Genomic DNA, 8,280 nt, shown 5'->3' with positions numbered 1-8,280 from the left:
AAAAAAAAAAAAAAAAAAAAAAGACAAAGAAAAAGTTTGATGGTTTGTACACCATGCAAATAAGATGAAGTAAGAATTTTTATGCTCTTAAAATTGTGACTTTCAGCTCCTACCTATGTTGGACTCTTCAATACTTAGTTTCTTCTGATGGAGGTTGGAATGGGGTGAAGTTTGGGAATTTCTTCAAACTATAAAGAACCATATCTAAAATATGGACAATTAAATGATTTCTCATAGTGAAGTTGGGCACTTGGTATCACTATAACAACAACTGGTAGACAATCCCTACCATCTGGTACAATCAATTCATACTTTGATTTTGAATTGAAGTTTGGAATTTAGAGAAAATCCACTCCTACATTCCCATTTCTCTGAGGCTTTGAATCCTCTCATCAACAGTAAACCAAGGATTATCGGGCATCTCCAAGTTGTTCACAGTGGGTCATCTTTTGATCCATACTTCTGTCAACCAGCCAAATAAACCATTAACATCTTTTTAAACTGCATGGGCTGCAATTTTACATTCAGAACCCCAATTTAATTGACTTATATTGACAAACTCATCCTGATCCAGGTATATATTTTTGCCACCATTATCCCACACCCTTAAGATCCTTTCCCACACTTGTTCATCAGATATTTGCTTATAAGAGTTAGAAAACTCAAGAAGTCCTTTGGCTGAACAACGGACCGCCTCATAAGTTACACTATGCATCTCACCTGTAGCTGCCTTCTGTGATTGAGCCTGGTTATTTATGGACCTAGAGGCAAAAGTGGGTGGTGAGGGTGTGTCCTGAGGAGTGTAAGCATTATCTGGCTTGATCAAAACAGGATTAGTTCCCTCAGATATAGGAAAAGAGGCCTACAACACAGGGCATGGGGGTGGAGATGCCTCTACCGCTATAAGTGGGGAGATCTCTTCCTATGGCAAAACAATCTCATTAGAGTCTTGGAGCTCAATATCCCCAGCCTCATCAAGATCCTCCTGAACACCTCCATTCCAGTTCATAAGATGCTATTCTTTTCACCTTTCCTTCAGATACCTTTTAAGGCTAAAGTGTTAAACCTACACTATATTTCAAACAATTGAGTTTTGAAAGGCTTGAATTTGGTTTTCTGCAATCTTAACCCTGCAGCTAAGGGAGAAAAGAATATCTTTCAGGACACACTTAGAAAATTTCAGATTTTTATGTGTCTCTGGAGCTGGGAATTTGAATCTTTGAGCTCCTTATTTCCTTGTATTAATTTGTCTTCACATTCAGAAGAATTTAGAGCCTTTATGCCTGTTTGAGCTCATTATTTTCTTTTATTAGTTTGTCCAGAGCAGTTGGCCTGTATCATTATATCTTCCAATCTGCCTAAAATATTCAAAAGTATCACATATGGAGTCATTAAATTCCTTGCATCTTACCAGTAATGAATTAGGATAATCAAATGGATCTACCCTGTGTACCATATTAAATAATTCACGTTACAAAATATCAGTTCTCTGCACATTACAGAAGGAGAGACCATGGCATCTTTAGGTCTCATCAGATTAGAAAGATAATTTCAGGAACCACTAAAGCCATTAAAAATTTTCATCTTTACAACTCTGTTTCTCTAGAGCGACTCCTGGTACCAAAGTCTGTACAAGTCAGTGCTCACCAGAGGAATAGGTTTAATATAAAATATATAAGTATACAAATATTTACAAAGTAGGCTTACCATGACCATTGACAGAGTCAGGTATGGAAGAATGAAAAAGGGCTGTCTGTATGCTGGAACTCTGAAGGATCCAGTCAAAGACTGAAGACCTGGAACTCAGTGTAGAGTCCCCTTTGAGTCCACATTAGGAAGCCAAAGGGTCTGTGATGGAGGGATGTAGAGTCTATACTGGAAGCCCGGAAATAGATAGCCAAGGTTAGGTGAAGGGCTCCTCCAAAGAAATATAAGTGAGACTCCCCCCGCTTTTCTTTCTATTCAGATGCCAAGCCTATTGACAAGTCCACACACAAGGTGCAGCTTCTGTCTTAGGTAAATCTCTTCAGCCACACCCAGAACTACGATAATCTAATCAATTGGGTGTTTCTTACTCAAGTTGACACAACAGTTAACTATCACATCAGATAAGTCAATATTAGAGAAAATCTGGCCTGAGTTATGTTCTCTACATGGGAAAAATTACCATATCTATGTGTCCATTCACTGTAAGATTTCATTTAGTTTCTGTTGGAGTGCAGTGCACATTTTCCTGGTATAGGGTATCTACTGCTTTCTGTGGCAGACATACTTTAAGGAGACCCCCAGTGGGTCACAACCTTGTGGTTCCATCTGCATGAGTATGAGCAGGACCTGTCCTTGCTTCTAACCAATAGAATATGGCACTGTAAGAGGATGGTACCTTTTGGGTTAGGTTACATTATGACTTCTTTGGCTTCCATAGACTTCCTCTAACACAGACTGGAAAGAGATTTTCTTTTCTCTGGCTTTGACGAAAAAAGCTGTCATGTTCTGAGGACTTCCAAAAAGAGCCACATGTCAGGAATCTGCTAGTGGCCTCTGGGGGTTGAGATAGTGTCTATCCAGTATCTCGAAATAAGCCAGGGACCTCAGTCCTGTAGCTGCAAAGACATGGATTCTGCCAACCTGAGGAAGCCTGGAAGAGGACCTTTCGGGGGTGAAGTCCAGATAAACAGGCAGCCTCAGCTAATGCCTTGATTCCCTTTAGTGAGTCCTTGAGGCACAGAACCCAGATAAGGACACCCAAAACCCTGACCCAAGGAAATTGTAAGATATGTGTAGTAATAAGTTATTAAGTTTGTGATGATTTGTTCCTCATCAAGAGAAAACTTTCCTCCTCCACCCTTACCTCAATCCTTGAAATACCATAAAATACTTGGACTGTCATCAAAATAGAGTCATTTATTTGTCATTCATAAGAAGCATGGAGTTGTTTTTGGCCAGTTTTATTGTTGTTTTATTTTTGTTTACCAATGGGAATAGTAGATGTTGCATTATAAATTTAAATGTTATGAATTAAGCACAAACAATGGCACATTCTCCAGTGCTGAAAATCATATATTTATGGATGATTCAATGAGACAAGAAAATGCCTGTGGCAAAACATAGCGCTACTCACCTAGTATTGATCCCCTCCCAGGGCTATGTGACTCTGCTATGCCACCCATATCAGAGTAGAAGTATGGTTTCACTTTCAGACTGAGACAGGGATAAGCCCATTTAGATTATTGTTGCTCTCCAGACAACTGACCAGTGAGTAGGTGTGTTTCTGAAGTCTTTCCAATCAAAATATAAGACAGAATGAGATTTATTTTGAGTGTATGCTATGGCATCAATTCTTTCTTTCCCTGCAATGACAACTGCTTGGCCATATATTTCAGATGACACAACCAAGGATGATGGAGCTTCCTTCATCCTGCATCTTGGACACTCTTGGAGAGGAGCCCCCTCTGACCTGTACGATGCCTTTAGCATGATGGAGAAATAATAAGTTGTTGTCATAGGTCATTGGGATTTTCTTCTATGATGTAATCAAGTTCAATCTTATTGATTTAAATCCTACCATATTAAATTTAAAACCCAGTGTAAAAATATTTTATAGAGATGAAATAACCAAAATAAAAAGAAATAGTATATATATATGCTGATATGTTAATAAGTTATTGACCTAAACATTGAGATTTCAAGCAATTGCTAGATTTTTTTTGTCATGTGAAAAATAGTGCAAAGTATCTGTGGTGAATATACATATACACAAATCATAACTACAAAGTAAAGATTTTTTTAACTGTAATCACCAATTACAGAACCTAATGATTGGTTACTTAAACTTCTTTTCTTATGCCTAAAAATTCATTAAAAGTCATTTCTAATAATTACCACAGTTAAATACCATCCTGGAACTGAAGTGGAAAGACACGGGATGATGCTATCTGTCTAATTTTCCAGCTTTCACAAATAAAAGTAAAGACAACCTAGATTTCTTTGGAAAGGAATATTTGAAGAGAAGCGGGGCATGAAATAATTGTCTTATGGAAACAAAACTGTAAACTGTTACTTTCTTTTTCAATACAAACTTTTGAAAGTTTAAAGGCTAGCAATGAAGTTTAAAAATAATGTAACAACTAATTAGTGGTGCGATTTTTAACAATTTTCAAAAATTCTGCAACCTTCAGATTTCACCACAGATGGATAAAGTCTGAAATTTGCTTTTTAAAATATTTTAAATGGCTATATTTGGCTCATCCTGGAAACATTTACTTTTCCTTGCAAATTTTCTGCAAAGTACTTGATCATTGAGAGAGGGAGACAAAGGGGTGATGGATCTTGACTATGCCAGCATTTCCTGTATCAAGCAATTACTCTTAATTGTAATCTTTGTCATTTCATGAAAACAGCCTGATATGGCTTGTGTCTAGATGCCCTGTGAAAACCTCATGTGGGCCATTTCAGAGGTGGCTGGATCTAGGTTATGTGAGTACGGATTAAGGAAGTGTGATAATTGTATTACTCCACTGATTGGTTAGCATTGTTCTAAGTGTGGGTGGTAGGAAGCTCCACTCTGTGTGTGGGTGTCACCAACCATTGAGCTTGTAGCTTGGATGGGATAAAAGGGAAAGGAAGGGAGGCTCACTGCTGGCTGCTTTGCTGCCTCCTGTCTGCCCTGCCATGGACTGTTTCCCCTCTGCCAGGCCCCGCTGACATACTGCCCTGCCTCAGAGCCAGCCAACTATGGACTGAAACGTCTACAAACTTTCCTCCTTTAACTTGTGGATTTCACATGCTTTGTTCCAGCAGTGAGAAAGTAACCAAGACACAAGCCTTGTTTTTAGCTGAAAACTGGAGAGCTCTTAGATAATACAATAGATATCACTCATGCAAGAACTTACCTGTTTAATGCCTGTTTGGACTTATGACCAAGGCATTCTGTTAGGACATTCAACCCACTGCTCAGACTTATGGCCTGCATTTAGATTTATGACGCAGGAACCTGAGCAGCAGTGAGCCTTATGGTGGCTTCTTCTATAGCATAGTGGCATAGTTTTTGCTGATTGTACTGTACAGGACTGTAGTTTTATGTTCTGTACTGATAGTACTGTAGTTTTGTGTTCTTACATTACAGTACTGCATGTAAGAGTTATGCAAATACAAGCAAAGTAATCAAATTGGAGTGTCCTTTGACCATTTCTTTGTTCTGAATATTATAACGTACATGCTATACAGTATAAACTTTTTATAGTAACATCCATCTATCAGAACACCCTACCATCCAAGCTCTTTTCCATTCTCTGTCAGCAGATCAGTTTGGGCTTTTCTGAGGTCTTCCCAACTAAATATATGTCAATTAATTTTGTCTTGTGTCTGTACTTTGTGTCTTGTCTTTCTTCCTGAGTTCAACCTCACAACCACACAACCTCACTCGCTCATATGATTTATGGATAAGAACACCTAGAACTTGAGAGCAGCACAGGGTGTCTTTGACCTTCGGAGGTGTACTGGAAACTGGGCTGACTTTATAACCAATTGGGTTGAATTCAGCCTTTATGTTAGGAATAATTCAGATGATTTTAAGATTCTTGCTGTTGTTTTAAGACATAAAGGTTTAATAACTCTGACTTCTGGGATAATCTGTAAAGCATCACAAATCACAGCAACTTTTTCGATTTTAGTGTCGCATTAAAGTTCCAAGTTAGTGAGGCATCAGATGTTGAAGTGGCTTTATCTCATTATCCTGTTAGCCTGACTTACTTGGTTTAAGGAAATCTTTTGGGGGCATCTCTTTGGAGCAAAGAAATCAGGCACTCGTATTGTACCTTCTGTTACTTTGGCCCTCATGCAACACTAATATGAAAGAAAATTTCTGACTTTATAAGTTATCTGATGATTCTCACTGTACATTTTTTTTCTGGGAGGAATTCTTAGTGTGTTTTTTTTTTTGATAATTGGTGACGTGCTAGCCCTAACTAGAATTGTTCTAATAAAGGATACAACTTACCCAGCATGCTTTTAAATCTAACCCCAAATTCTTACACCATTATCTTCCTTTCTTAAGGCTGGCATGAAAGAACCAAACCACTTTCCTAATTGTTCAATTTTTGCTAGAAGATAGCTAGTCTTGAACAGAGAGTCTATGATTTAGAAATAAATGAAAGTAGAAGTATTCTGATGAACTCAAATGAATTTTTTACTGATGCTGGCTTTTTAGTTAATGATACCCACTGGCAGCTGAAAGGACAATTAATAGGAATTCTTATGCAGGGACTGCTCTCCTCAGTTCAATATTTCAATAGTTGAAATGGAGTGGAGAATGTGGTACAAGGTATTCTTTTTACTAATTGGTCACTGAATGAATTTTGTTATTAAAATAAGAACATGGAAAAGATAACTTTTTTTACATTAAAGTTAAAATAAATTTATGAAAATTGATTCTAGCAAAGGTGAAAATATAGAACATTTAGTAACCTAATCAAATAGTCTTCCCAATAGGGTCCGATCAGATATTTTAAGTGTTTTTTAAAAATTCTTCTATGAGAAAATGAGTTTCAGTGGGAGAATCCCCCTCAAGATGTCAATTCCTTCCCATTTTGTTTGTTATAACCAGATGTGTTTGTGTGTGCATGTGCGTGTGTGTGTGTGTATGTGCATGTGTGCAGGTGAGATATGGAGATCTGCCCATGACATACCTTAGGCTTGTAGGAAGCTGGATGTACTGAGCTCATGGTACACAGATGCTGTAGCATATAGAATCAATAGTGAGAGGCTGCTGAGCATCAATTTTCTCTTTGACAGGCATATTTTGCCTAATATTTAGCAGAGTATTTTGACGTATGTGTGATACTTTAATCAACTGATGGCTCCCACTGAGAAATACAGCCTGTGTTATGACAGCCTGTGATTTGAAGTTTACATGCTCTTTTACTAAAATCCCCACTGTGGACTTTGAAGGAAGGCAGTACTGTTTTGTTTTTTTTTTTTTTTTTTTTTTTTTTTTTTTTTTTTGGTTTTTCTCCGGTACTGGGAGAAAAACGACCTTGGGCGTGCCAGGCAGGCGCTTTTGCCGCTGAGCTAAACCCCCAGCCCCAAGGCAGTACTGTTTTGATAACTGAGAAGTTATTCCAATCCTGCTAACATTAGCCTCACCTGGGACTTGTGCATATTGAGTCAGAATTCCTGGGCACATGTTAAATGTTGCTATTTTCCTGTGTAATCCACATTAATTCTGATGTCACGCAGGTTGAGGACCTGGGCAATGAATAATGCCTGTGGAGGGAAAACATGTAGCCCAAGTGTACTGCCATATGAACCAGGGTAACTTGACCTGGATCCTGTGTTCACTGAGCTTGGACAAAGCAGCCCTCCATGCACTGAGGTCAACAGAGGCAGACAGATTTCTAGCTTCCAGAGCAGACCTGGGCAGTCCTGGTGAATGTGGAACCAGCACGGCCATGGAGTTGTGGAAGGACAATGCCTTTAGTATGGCTTCCTGGTTCTAGACATCAGTACCTGGTTCTAGACATCAGTGGCCATGTGAGATGACTCACACAGAAACCCAGATAGTTAAATCCTCTGGTGGAAACATGATTCAGGAGATCCCCATCAGGAAGGGACAAAGGGGCAAATGTCACATCTGTGAGCACATGTAAGACATGCCCTAGAGATACTGAAAAAGACTTCAGAAAGAGCTAGAGGGCTTGAAATAATGAGCAGGAGCAAGAAGCAGAATATTTTTGTGGCTAATCTGATTATATTTTCCTTCAGGCTGAAGAGGTCTATGCATATATGGGTTGTATACTCAGAAACAAGTTTTAAAGTAGTAAACAAACTTTACTCAGTACTTGATTGGGCAGCTAACGACAGTTATCAAGTACAAAATGTTTTTGCCAGGAAACACATTTGTGCTAACTCATTTTTCTATCTTGACAAAAAATGTTATACAGACTTAGGAAAAACATTATGTAGGTTGAAATTAAGTATTGAGATATGAATTGTGGTTCCTAAGTGATTAACTATGTAAATAGTAGTACCTCTGTCATTTTAGAATTGTGGAAATTAAAATATTTAGGCATTCAGTAAGAACCTGGTATATAGTAAATTTTCAATAGACAATTAGATTTTTTCATACAGTTTAATATAATTCCATGAACAAGGACAGACTTAAAGCTTCACTGGCATTTTTTTTGTATGAGTTTTGTCATATTTACAAATTATGAAATGTAAATTATGAAATGTAGATTCTAATCACTGAGTGAACTGTAGATCCTAATCATTGAGTGATAC

The sequence above is a fragment of the Chinchilla lanigera genome, unplaced genomic scaffold (genome assembly GCF_000276665.1).
Source record: "Chinchilla lanigera isolate Chin_1 unplaced genomic scaffold, ChiLan1.0 scaffold00056, whole genome shotgun sequence".
NCBI classification, from domain to species: Eukaryota; Metazoa; Chordata; class Mammalia; order Rodentia; family Chinchillidae; genus Chinchilla; species Chinchilla lanigera.
Note: the sequence above shows the minus strand (reverse complement) of the source record.